We start from the raw sequence: 13834 nt of genomic DNA, 5'->3' as shown, positions 1-13834 counted from the left end.
TTAATAAATTGTTTTTTACTTTTCCTCTGTTTCTTGTCCTTCCATGCTAGACATTTACCCTGAGTGGCTCCCAGGGTGTGATGTCACAGCAGAGGGGGAGAAAGAAAAATGGAGTCAAGTTTTCGGTTTTGTTGGATTATAGTTATGATTCTCAGAGGAACGGAAAGGAATGTATTTTGAGCTAGAGTTCCATTTTTGTGATTGTAGAAATCATACTTGGAACTGTGGGAATAGGGTAAAACTAAGAAAAGAAGGGAAGAGAGATATGTTGGGTGGCCTGGAAATGAGACAGTAATTATCTAGAGGGATTTTATAGACAGAGAAGTTGAATATCCATTCATAAATCTATTTTGCACAGGCGTAAGCACTTCTCTTAATAGTGTCCAGGAGTCCCACCAGTGACTACAGCAATGCAACCTCCACCCAGTGGAGAATTGTACACTGTCTGCACACTGAAGTTAATTGTCCCACACCTCCCTTATTGGAAGCCATCATGTGACCCAATGATCACTTGGCAGGAGTGATGCTTAACTGTGCTCCATGGTTTTTTCACTCCCATGTAGTAACCTTCCTATTGTATTTCATCCATCTTCCTTACCTTAGATATGTATTTAAGAGTCCACACTACATAGATCAGAGTTGAGGGGGTAAAAAGAGTTTTTCCAGAAAGACTGTGTTGCCTGTGGCTGAAGGGGGCCACAAAATTAATTCTGGGTCACTAATATTTTAGAAACTATAAAGTGAAGAACATTTCTGCAACTAAAGCAGGCCCAGAAAAATTAGTGACAGGCATAGGAGACTCAAGGAAGAGTGATATAATGGAGGTTAAGGGAGGAAGAGATTTCAAAAACAAGTTTCAAAAATTTATGAGGGATTAATGTAGGTATGGACAGGGGAAATTATTTAGCAAATGTGGGAAATGTTTTAGGTTGTGTGAGTACAGTCTCCACTTTCCCTTTTAGGAAAATGTACGTCTTCTTGAGCAGGGATTCAAGAAGGAGAGTGTGAAACTTCTTAAAGAGATTAATGCTATCCAGATGAGATACAGAGAATCATTCCCAATATGTAACATTCTCTAAAAATCCAAGGAATGTAATTTGCTAACCCACTCCTGTCTGCTAGGAATAAGTTAAACAAGCAACTTCAAGAAGTCAAACAATTGCCACTAAACTAAACTCAAAAACATGAGACTTGAATTTTTGTTGAGCCATAAAGTGTGCAAAGATGAAACAAAATGTGAAGACAATGTGTTAACCTAGAGAGTACTTCAATTCATCCTCAATTATAGTGATTAGTATGATCCCTAACTGGATCCTATATTTTAAATCATGCATATTGACTCTAGAGAGACTTTAAACTGGGGTGCATTTTACAATGGAGAGATATCAGACAGGTTCTGTTCAGGGTAGACTTTTTCCCCACTCATACACCACCCTTCTAGATATTCTCAGCTCCATGCTCTTACTCAATGGTTTACTTTGGACCTGGGATAGAGTTGGAGTGTTGTGTACACAGGTGTACAAAGTAAACCCTTGAGTAAGAGCATGGAGCTGAGAATATCTAGAAGGGTGGTGTATGAGTGGGGAAAAAGTCTACCCTGAACAGAACCTGTCTGATATCTCTCCATTGTAAAATGCACCCCAGTTTAAAGTCTCTCTAGAGTCAATATGCATGATTTAAAATATAGGATCCAGTTAGGGATCATACTAATCACTATAATTGAGGATGAATTGAAGTACTCTCTAGGTTAACACATTGTCTTCACATTTTGTTTCATCTTTGCACACTTTATGGCTCAACAAAAATTCAAGTCTCATGTTTTTGAGTTTAGTTTAGTGGCAATTGTTTGACTTCTTGAAGTTGCTTGTTTAACTTATTCCTAGCAGACAGGAGTGGGTTAGCAAATTACATTCCTTGGATTTTTAGAGAATGTTACATATTGGGAATGATTCTCTGTATCTCATCTGGATAGCATTAATCTCTTTAAGAAGTTTCACACTCTCCTTCTTGAATCCCTGCTCAAGAAGACGTACATTTTCCTAAAAGGGAAAGTGGAGACTGTACTCACACAACCTAAAACATTTCCCACATTTGCTAAATAATTTCCCCTGTCCATACCTACATTAATCCCTCATAAATTTTTGAAACTTGTTTTTGAAATCTCTTCCTCCCTTAACCTCCATTATATCACTCTTCCTTGAGTCTCCTATGCCTGTCACTAATTTTTCTGGGCCTGCTTTAGTTGCAGAAATGTTCTTCACTTTATAGTTTCTAAAATATTAGTGACCCAGAATTAATTTTGTGGCCCCCTTCAGCCACAGGCAACACAGTCTTTCTGGAAAAACTCTTTTTACCCCCTCAACTCTGATCTATGTAGTGTGGACTCTTAAATACATATCTAAGGTAAGGAAGATGGATGAAATACAATAGGAAGGTTACTACATGATTCAGAATCACAGCAGATGTTTGATCAGGAAATTTAGTAACAGTCTCCATAATCTGGTGGCAGAGGTAATAGACAACAGTTGACATCAAGTCTGCACTGGTCCTTACTGTATCTCTGGGTGGACATCCCAAATCAATATAGACGTAGAGTAGGGCATGGAGTACTAGCAGCCTGGGTATTTAATTATGTAGTTAATTGTGTCGATGGTCATGAAGATGGTCACCCTACTCATTAGGGTGCCTCCAGAGATAAAGTCACCACGTATGGCAGAAACAGTCACTGTGGATTCCACTCAGTAGATGAGACAGCCCAGATATTTTCCCACAAGGAAGGACTCAGATAAGTTACTTATCTCTCATGAAATTGCAATTTCCTCTTTGAAACATGACAATATAACATGTACCTGTAACATACCATGAGGATTTGATCACAGCATATCTGTAAAGCCACTGTGCAGTGCCTGGCAATGAATAGTTATGGTTTATTAGTAATTTAGTAATGAAGGGTTCCATGAGATTTGACCTGCAAGTAAATAGCCTTTAGTAACCAGAGATGGTCAGGGGTAGAAGCAGTAAGAGAATGAAATGCCTACTAGTGTTTGGGCTAGAAAAGTTCTTAAACTGACCTAGTGCTCTAACTTCTAAGCAGTAGTTTTGTTTTTTTTTTAATAATATCTTTATTGGAGTATAATTTCTTTACAATGCTGTGTTAGTTTCTGCTGTAAAACAAAGTAAATCAGCTGTATGTATACATATATCCCCATATCCCCTCCCTCTTGAGCCTCCCTCCCACCCTCCATATCCCACCCCTCTAGCTCGTCACAAAGCATCAAGCTGATGTCCTTGTGCTATGCAGCAGCTTCCCACTAGCCATCCATTTTACATTTGGTAGTGCATGTATGTCAGTGCTACTTTCTCACTTCATCCCAACTTCCCCTTCACCCTGTGTCCTCAAGTCCGTTCTCTATGTCTGTGTCTTTATTCCTGCCCTGCCACTAGGTTCATCAGTACCGTTTTTTAAGATTCCACATATATTCATTAGCATAAGGTATTTGTTTTTCTCTTTCTGACTTACTTCACTCTGTATGACAGTCTCTAGGTCCATCCACATCTCTACAAATGACTCAATTTTTTTTCTTTTTATGGCTGAGTAATATTCCATTGTATATATGTGCCACATCTTCTTTATCCATTCATCCGTCCATGGACATTTAGGTTGCGTCCATGTCCTGGCTATTGTAAATAGTGCTGCAATGAACATTGTGGTACATGTGTCTTTGAATTATTGTTTTCTCAGGGTATATGCCTAGTAATGGGATTGTTGGATCAGAGGAAAACATAGGCAGAACACTCTATGACATAAATCACAGCAAAATCCTTTTTGACCTACCTCCTAGAGTAATGGAAATAAACAAATGGGACCTAATGAAACCTAAAAGCTTTTGCACAGCAAAGGAAACCATAAACAAGAAGAAAAGACAACCCTCAGAATGGGAGAAAATATTTGCAAATGCAGCAACTGACAAAGGATTAATCTCCAAAATATACAAGCAGCTCATGCAGCTCAATATAAAAAAACCAAACAACCCAATCCAAAAATGGGTGGAAGACCTAAATAGACACTTCTCCATAGAAGACATACAGACTGCCATCAAACACATGAAAAGATGCTCAACATCACTCATCAGAGAAATGCAAATCAAAACCACAATGAGGTATCACCCCATACCGGTCAGAATGGCCATCATCAAAAAATCTACAAACAATAGATGTTGGTGAAGATGTGGAGAAAAGTGAACCCTCCTGCACTGTTGGTGGGAATGTAAATTGATACAGCCACTATGGAGAACAGTATGGACGTTCCTTCAAAAACTAAGCAGTGTTTTTCATTCAGCACAGAATGGAGATAACACAATCGAATACCTGAAATTTAAGCATTAGAACCCTCCCTTGCTCTGCCATTAACTGGGTTCTCTCCTTTTCCATTTTCTCAGCCAACTGTTTCATATATTCATGACAACTCTCTTCTTTTTCTTGCATTATCTGCCATTCTTCTTTTGCATTTCCTCCAAAATTTTGTTTGCAGCTTCTACAGATTCTGACTTCTCCATTCCACCGAAGAAGAAAAATAAGCAGGGAAATATGAGGACTAAATTGTTATAGCTTGGTTTTGCCATTCACCCCTTTTTGCTTGTTTGTTTTATTCTTATTTCATATAGAAAACTTCTTGGGGTAGTTTTTGCACTGAGTAATCAGAAGACAGATTAACATAAATATTGGTTAAGAAAAGAATCCCCTAAAGCTACGATCTATGCTTGATATTTTTTGCTCTATAGTAATATTCCAGGTGGACTACTGTGGCTAACATTAACATTTCTAGGGTTTTCCAACTATCTAGAGTGTTTTCAGCTGTTCTCACCTTCAATCTCTTTTTCCTTTTTTGTAAGTGACTGATCAGTCTGTAGAAGTGCATCAGCCACACCCTCCTTGGAATCCAAATATTTCTTCAGTATCTCTTCTTCCTAGTGATAACAGAGGAAATTAGAATTAGGAAATAGAAACTGTGGGTCAAAGTAAAACCTAGCAGTACATCTCTTAATTCAATTTCATTTTAGCACCCATTTTAGAATTTAAATACCATTTCAACCTAAACTGGCTTAAAACCCAATTCTGGATCCATCCTCAAATTTGCTTTATTCTCAGTCACCCCAATTTTAGTAATTTAATTAGTAAATCTTGTCTTCTAATTGTATGGGTTAAAAATCTTATGGTTATCCTTTATGTCCTTTTTTTCTCCCAAGTCCCAGGTACCATCATCAGCTAATGACGTGTGCTCTGACTTCAAAATAAAACCAGCGAGGGCCCATCAATTGTCACCTGTTCCTCCCGACACCTTGGTCCAAGACATCATCACTTCTTGCCTGGACCATGACATTAGCTTCATAATTGGTCTCCCTACTTCCTTCCACTCTTGCTCCCTTATAGTATGTTTTCCTCAGATCAGCTAGTGTTGTGTTATATTACTTTAAGAAAGATCACTTTACTTTGATGCACCAAATCCTCTGCTGATTTTCCAACTCTTCCCAAGTAAAATTGACACTTCTCTCAGTGGTCTCCAGGATACTACTTTGTTTAGCATCTGGCCTCTGAGCATCTCTCTGACCTCACCTCCTGCCACCTCTTCCTTTGCTCACTGCCCTCTTGCCACATTTCCTGCTATTCCTAGAACATAAACCAATTTATCCTTCTGGGATTTTCTGTTGTTTGAAATTTTCTTCTTCTAGATGCCCACTTGGCTCACTCCTTGACTTCTTTGAAGATTCTTCTGAAACAGTACCTCACAAGAGAGGTCTTCTCTAAAAACCTACATATAAAATAGTGCCACATTTCCTTCCTCTCCTATGCCTGTACCCTACATTGTTTTTCTTCAGGGCACTTTTTGTCACTGTGATAGTGATTTCTGGAGTCACCCAAATATTATTCTCCCCATTGCCTTAGTAACAGAACTCATTTTTTTCCACCAGGGCACATTGTGGGCTGTGATAAAATGTTGCATTTCCTAGTCAACCTTCTTGGTAGCTGAGGTAACCATATGATTAAAGTCTGGCCAATACCACTTACACAGAGGTGTTATATGGTACTTTTTGCAGACCACCTTAAAGACAGTTGACCCAGAGACATTTACTCTTCTGTTTTTCCCTTTTCTTTCCATCTGTAATGTGGAAGTAATAGATGAAATTCTAGCAGCCATCTTAGACCATAAACTGACCTTGAAGATGGAAGCTGGGTGCTAAAGTGCTGGAGCAGAACAAGGAAAGGGCCTGGGAACAGGATGATTGTGGAGTTGTCATGGCAGCTTGGACTCCCTCTGCCTTACTTCTTATATGTAAGAGAGAAAGAAACTTTTGTCATTTTAGGCCACTCTTGTTTTGTTTTGTTTTTGAGTAATATGTGCCCAAACTTAATTCTAACTGATATCACCTGAGTATACCAGCATAGAAGTATAGTTAAGAGCACAGAGTTGCTATAAGCATTTCCAGTCCAGCTGTACACTTATTACCTGTACATTCTCAGGTGAGTTATTTTACTTCTCTGTGTCTCCATTTTCTTATTAATAAAATGTGGATATTAACAATATGTATTTCCTGAGGTTGTTGTAAGGATTAAATGAGTTAAGCCCATTCATTTGTCTGAAACAAAATATGCTCTATATGTATTAGCTGTTATTATTATTAGTTTTTTCTGTAAGCTATAATTTGTTGATTGCTTGATGAATACTTTGAGAGAACTAGTTTGTTTTTATTTAATTGCCCTAATGCCAGACATTTGATAATATCTGGCATATCTTTAGGCCTGAATAGACAATAGTTGGATGATTGAATGACTAAATTATTGAATAAATTCTACAAACACTTTTGGGGGCTCCATCTGTGCTTCCAAGAAGGAATCTGCTATTCATCCCATGGTAGTCTCTCCTACTGAATAAATCAATGAATGGATCAATGAAAGGTAGAGGTGCTGTTTACCAATCACATTTTGGTTGTTCCCATTGTTGTTTGAAAGAGTCACTTCAGCAAGGCCCAAGAAATGATGTTCAGTAGGTAGTTTACCAGCATCCCCTTTCTGGGGGCCTGGTAGTACTTATTCTTTAGCTCTTGCTTCTTCCAAACAAAAAACCGATTACCTCCTGGTTTAGAAAATGTTCCTTGCTTCACATCTTCATATAGATGGCCAAAAGTATCCTGAAGTAAAGCCATGCAGTAATCTGAGGATGCTTTCATATTCTGCTTACAAAAGTCATCTTGCTTTGCTTCTAACCATTCCTGTGAAGGGAAAAAAATTGCACAGATGGTACAGTAAGACATGACTAGGATGTTACCCACACATAAATTACTGGGAAATGCTTCTCCTGCAAAGACTGTGGCGTATAAACATGACACACCCCTCACCAAGCTGGGAGATTCTAGAATACCTCTAAACAGAGTGCTGGTTTAAAAACTACATCTGTGTGATTATCTGAAGCTTCTTTTCCATACTTCTCTTGCTTCAGAGAATGATTCTCAAAGCACAGACACTGTTCCATATGAAACTTCTTTTTTCAAGTCTCTAATTTCAGAAATAGTTTAGAGCACAAATATCCAGTAGGACAGGCCTGCAGGGAGTTCCTGGTTCCACCACTTTGTGATTTAGTGACACTCAACCTTATTTTTTTTTTTTTTTTTTTTTGCTGTACGCGGGCCTCTCACTGCTGTGGTCTCTCCCGTTGCAGAGCACGGGCTCCGGACGCACAGGCTCAGCGGCCATGGCTCACGGGCCCAGCCACTCCGCGGCACATGGGATCCTCCCAGACCGGGGCACGAACCCGTATCCCCTGCATCGGCAGGCGGACTCCCAACCACTGCGCCACCAGGGAGGCCCGACACTCAACCTTATTAAAATGAGGTTTCCTTGTTGGTAAAACAGGGGAAATTATATCTATGTCACAGATATCTTGTCAGGATTACATGTGGTGATGTAAAGTGCTAAGTTCAGTGAGTTTTCCATAAGTGCTCATTAATGTGTCAATATCAGCGGTACATTTAAAATTATAATATTTTTGCATATTTTCTCAGTATAAGGTTAATGAAGGTAATGGAGATTTTACTCCAGGTATTTTCTGTATTGCGAAAGTCTAATATAACATTCACCTACATTAAAACATTAAAGAGAACTTATACATTAAGCTTTTTCTTTAGTCTAGAAAAATGCCCATTGTCTACAGACCTTCACTATTTAGTTTCATCAAAATTCTGAATGCAGCAAGGTATGATTTGTAAAATCCTGCCCTGCGAGCCAGGGAAGGGATGGTGAACCGTCAAGTGATTGAGTATTTGTCATGCAACAATCCTTCCTTAATTTGGAAGGACTCATGTCTTCAAATAGCATTCTTATGATTGATTTCTCTTTCCTGGCTTTCTGAATGTTTTACTGTTGCCTTACATTAAACAAAATACATTTTTAGGGTTTCCAGAAAGAAGTGAATCCTCCCAGATTATTAGCAGGGAACATGAAAGTACTGTGTCTTTGACTAACTTCAAATGAAAAAAATAAAATAATCTCATATAAATACAGTTTTACAATTTACTTGTTTGCTTAAAATACGGCATCCAGAGGGTGGAAATTAACAGAAGAAGATATTTGTAATAATTGGTCAGTCATGCTACCATAGTCTCTTGGAATAAGGTCAGGAGCAGTCTATTCTTTTAGTAAAGATTGCAAGTGAGTACACATAACTGAGTGTGGCTGTCTTTGAGTCTGGGAGGGCTACTCATATCAAGATATTTTTTCTGCCCCTCATGAACCAGAATAGCAAATATCCCATTAATTTATTCTGGAAAACTTGGTCCACATCTTTGAAAGAGTTAGTTCTTCATGAAGACTTCAATGGCCTCTTTCTCACTGGCCCTGTGTGGTCCAGCAACTCCTGGAGGGTTTCTGTGGGCAGCTGCAGCTTCTGGTCCATCTGCATTTCATAATGGGTAATGGCCTTTTGCACTGCGACTGAGTTCTCGATCTCGGCCAACGCCAGGACTGCATTCTCCACACAGGGCAGATCCCCACTGCTGATGGCATTGATAAATGTCAGCACCAGGGTCTCTAGACCTAAGAAAGGGAATTCTAAGAAATATTAGTTATCAGTGGTTGAGAGAAGAACAAACTATATTCTATTTTTTTTAATTTTTTTTAAGTGAATGATGGTTTTTATTTATTTATTTATTTTTTTGCTGCGTTGGGTCTTTTTTGCTGCACATGGGCTTTCTCTAGTTGTGGTGAGTGGGGGCTACTCTACACTGTGGTGAGCAGGCTTCTCATTGTAGTGGTTTCTCTTGCTGCGGAGCATGGGCCCTAGAGCGTGCAGGCTTCAGCAGTTGTGGCGTGCAGGCTCTAGAGCGCAGGCTCAGTAGTTGTGGCACATGGGCTTAGTTGCTACACAGCATATGTGATCTTCCTGGACCAGGGATCGAACCTGTGTCCCCTGCATTGGCAGGCGGATTCTTAACCACTGCACCGCCAGGGAAGTCCCAAAATTGTATTCTATTTAGTCTTGAGAATGTAAATTTAATTCTTTTGAATCAACTGCTATAGTATTTTGTATGCTTTTCAAGTGTCACAAACAATAGTTTTAAAGACTTTTTGAGAAAGAATTATGATGGAATATTTTGTTAACCTCTTAGTTCAGAGGAGTTTAAAGCTGCTCTTTCTTCCTCCTTCCCTCACCCAAAAGGAAGATGTTGGAATGAATGGATTAGATTAAGGATATTTGGGTGACGAGATATTAGGTCTTTATCTTTTCTAGGCTTCCTGTATCTCCCTTTTGTCTGCCTTCTTTCTATTTCCCTCCTAACTTCTAATTTATGAAAAAGGTCAAGGAAACAGTTTAGTGCACAATTGTACAAGAGCACGTGTATGTGTGTGAGTGTATGCGTACATGTGGTGCAGGCCATTAGTCCTGTGTCTGGCCTAAATAACAGGGTCCTCCTAGATATTCTCTCATCAGAGCTCCATGCAATGTGACCATTTCATCCAGTTTTGCCAGGGATTTGCTGGTTTTAGCATTGAAAATCTCATATACCAGGAAATTACAGCCTCAGGCAAACTGGAGTGGTTGGGTCACCCTACAACTATCAGTGTTGGGGACTCAATCCTGGGCCTTCTCTTCTCTTTCTATAGTTTTAAGTACCACATATATTTTAATTTCCTGCTTTGGCTTGATTTTTAAGCGTTAGATTTGTGTCTTTAAATATCTGGATGGCATTCCTTCTTGTACACATCAGAGGAAAATACTAAATAATCCAAAACTAAACAACTTCATCCACTCTGGAAAACAATTCTTCCTCCAGGTATTTCTCTTAGTAAATAACATCCGTTCAAGCAGTTGCCTAAGCTCAGAACCCTGGAGTCGGGCTTGACACTTCCGTTTAATTCCTTCCACACACCCATATGCCCTCCATCATCAAAACTTATGAATTTGACATTCAAAATATGTGTGGATTCTATCCATTTTGACAATCTCAGTTGCCACTGTCTTAGCTTAGCATAATCCCTATTTATTATTAAAATATTGCAATTATCATTCATCTTCTATTGCTTCATATACATCCCTCCAACACATTATCAACAAAATACTCAGAAGGATTGTTTTAAACATAAATTATATAACATTACCTCTGTGCCTATAATTCTTCAAGATCCTCTCACTGGGCTTAAACTCTAATCTCCTTGAAGTCATCCACTAGTCCTTTCAGGTATGGTTCCCTGCACACTTATCCAACCATGATGCCACTCTTATTCACTCTACTCTTGTTCAAATCACACTATCTTGCCTTTACATTCTTGACATTGCAGAGATCTTTTCTGTCTCAGGCCTCCTCACATGATATTATCTCTGTCTGAAAACTACTCTGACTGTTCTTCTGATTAACTCCTACCAATTTTTAAGTTCTCACGTTACATGTCACTTTCAGAGACAAATATTCTCTGCCTTCAAATCCAAATTTTCTCCCACCTGTTTACACCCCCTCCTTTCTCATAGCAGTGTATTATTTTGATTTATTGTACTTATCACTGTCTATCATTATGGTTAAATAAATTGTTTAAATACCTTTTGCTCCCATCGTGCTCGAATGAGGATTATGCCTAGTGGTTGGTGCACTGCAGGCACTCCTAATCAATTCACATATTTTTGAATTGATAAACAAGAGAATTGTGCTAAGGTTAATGGCAAAGCCTCACATACATGGTGTATTTGCCTTTTCCTGATTTTGTCAATCTATAGCTCTCCTGGAAGGAAATTTCATAAATAGGGAGATGAGAAGGCTGGATTCTAGTTCTTTTCCTTTATTCACCTTGCTCATGTGAATATTAGATAACACCAGAAATAGTTTTAGTTCCCATGTAAAATTCACAATGTGATCCTTGTGGTATGTTTTCCTTGGCATCATTAGACTCTGTATTTGTCAGAAGTAACCCTCATGGTTCCCACTTCTATTGTCTACAATGGGCAATAGGAAAGTCCAGGTAAGGAAGGGCAGTGAGAGGGACTCACGAGGCCCATTGACTGTGAGGCCCCCTGAGAGAGTCTTGGCCTTGGAATGGCTGAGGATGTAGAAGCAGAAGTCTTCAAATTATTCTCTGAATTCGGGTTTTATATCTTCCTCCTGTAGCTGCTCCAGGCGGGTGAGGTACTTCCTCTGAGAAGGGCGGTCAAAGATGAAGCACTTCTTCTCTGGGAAGAACTTTCAGATACATGACCGAGGTTCATTAAAGCTTTTAGTTTTTTTATCAGTACCTGGAGGAATGAAAATTAGAGGTAGTACAACTTCAGCTGATTGCTTCAAATATATGACCCTTCAACTTAGTAATTTACACAAATCCTATATTAAGAGGTAAATATTAACTAATCATGGATCAGACCAAAAAATTAAAGGGGTAGAGAAATGAAATTTCTTTTCTTCTTCAAGAAGGAGGTAACTTAAAATTAGATCCAATTGATTCATCTAAAGAATGTTTTCATTTCCTCTAACAGAACAGCCCTGATAACAAAGTTACAAAATTATGATTTTCATCACCTACATAGAAATGATCATTGTGATATTGTTTTCTCTTTTTTTGTTAGCCAACCATCAGGCCCAGTAAACTTGCTTTAGCTTCAGTGAAACTCCAGGTACTCATCAGCAGTGATGGGTTGTCCATTTGCTTCCAGCTCCAGGGTGAAATCTCTCACAGTCTACACAAAGTCTGGAAAGAAGCTCACAAAGTCAGCTGATTTTTTTTTTTTTTTAGAAGATGTTGGGGGTAGGAGTTTATTAATTAATTTATTTATTTTTGCTGTGTTGGGTCTTTGTTTCTGTGCGAGGGCTTTCTCTAGTTGTGGCAAGCAGGGGCTACTCTTCATCACAGTGCGCGGGCCTCTCACTATCACGGCCTCTCTTGTTGCGGAGCACAGGCTCCAGACGCGCAGGCTCAGTAGTTGTGGCTCACGGGCCTAGTTGCTCCGCGGCATGTGGGATCCTCCCAGCCCGGGGCTCGAACCCATGTCCCCTGCATTAGCAGGCAGATTCTCAACCACTGCACCACCAGGGAAGCCCAAGTCAGCTGATTTTTGACCTCATATTTACCAGGTGAGGATTTTGCCCTGATTCAATCTGTCAGTTCTGTCACATAGCTGAGATGCTAACATAGGAAAACTGCAGAAAAGGAGTAGCACCTTTTATGCTGTATTTTCTCCCAAAGCTTATATAAAATAACTTTTCTTAATTAGTTTATTCATTCATTCATTCCACAAATATTTATTGAAAACTTACTATGGGAGACCTTCAAGATGGCGGAGGAGTAAGACATGGAGATCACCTTCCTCCTCACAAATACATCAAAAAAAATCTACATGTGGAACAACTCCTACAGAACACTTACTGAATGCTGGCAGAAGACCTCAGACTTCCAAAAGGGCATTAAAATCCCCATGTACCTGGGTCGGGCAAAAGAATAAAGAAAAAACAGAGAGAAAAGAATAGGGAAGGACCTGTGCTTCTGGGAAGGAGCAGTGAAGAAGGAAAAGTTTCCATACACTAGGAAGCCCCTTCAGTTGCAGGGACAGGGAGGGGGAAGCTTCAGAGACACAGAGGAGAGTGCAGCAACAGGGGTGCAGAGGGCAAAGCAGAGAGATTCCCGCACAGAGGATCGGTGCCGACCAGCACTCACCAGCCTGAGAGGCTTGTCTGCTCACCCACCGGGGCGGGTGGGGGCTGGGAGCTGAGGCTTGGGCTTCAGAGGTCAGACCCCAAGGTGACTGGGGTTGGCTGGGTGAAGACAGCCTGAAGGGGGCTAGTGTGCCACAGCTAGCCAGGAGGGAGTCTGGGAAAAAGTCTAGACCTGCCAGAGAGGCAAGAAACCATTGTTTCAGGGTGAGTGAGAAGAGGGGCTTCCTGCTCCGTGTGCCCACAGATGGCAGAGCAGCGCCTAAGCAAGCTCCAGAGATGGGCACAAGCCGCGACTATCATCTCGGACCCCACAGACAGGCGTGGACCACTACCACTGCAACTGCTGCCACCAAGAATCCTGTGTGCAAGCACAGGTCACTATCCACACCTCCCCTCTTGGGAGGCTGTGCAGCACACCACTGCCAGGGTCCCGTGATCCAGGGCCAATTTCCCTGGGAGAACACACGGCGTGCCTCAGGCTGTTGCAATGCCATGCCTGCCTCTTCCACTACAGGCACACCCTGCATTCCAATTATGACTACCATACCCCTCCCTCTCCCCGGCCTGAGTGAGCAAGAGACACCTGATCAGCTGCTGCTTTAACCCCTTCCTGTCTGGGTAGGGAAAAGATGCCTGAGGGCAGCCTACAT

General features: G+C 40.3%; 1 pseudogene across 1 annotated transcript in view; it reads right to left on the bottom strand.

Moving 5' to 3' along the window:
• The window catches only part of LOC309800782 (guanylate-binding protein 2-like), a 42881-nt pseudogene extending 29397 nt beyond the window's left edge, over positions 1-13484 (bottom strand). The window contains exons 1-6 of the transcript in view: positions 13427-13484; positions 12123-12246; positions 11531-11773; positions 8804-9087; positions 7056-7268; positions 4865-4967 (exon numbers count right to left, since the gene is read on the bottom strand). The product of the transcript in view is annotated as a guanylate-binding protein 2-like (transcript). The remainder of the gene's footprint in view (positions 1-4864; positions 4968-7055; positions 7269-8803; positions 9088-11530; positions 11774-12122; positions 12247-13426) is intronic.
• Positions 13485-13834: the final 350 nt, after the last annotated feature.

This window comes from Mesoplodon mirus (assembly GCF_964341445.2).
Source record: "Mesoplodon mirus genome assembly, chromosome: 3".
Taxonomy (NCBI): domain Eukaryota; kingdom Metazoa; phylum Chordata; class Mammalia; order Artiodactyla; family Ziphiidae; genus Mesoplodon; species Mesoplodon mirus.
This window is presented reverse-complemented; position numbering and strand designations above follow the sequence as displayed.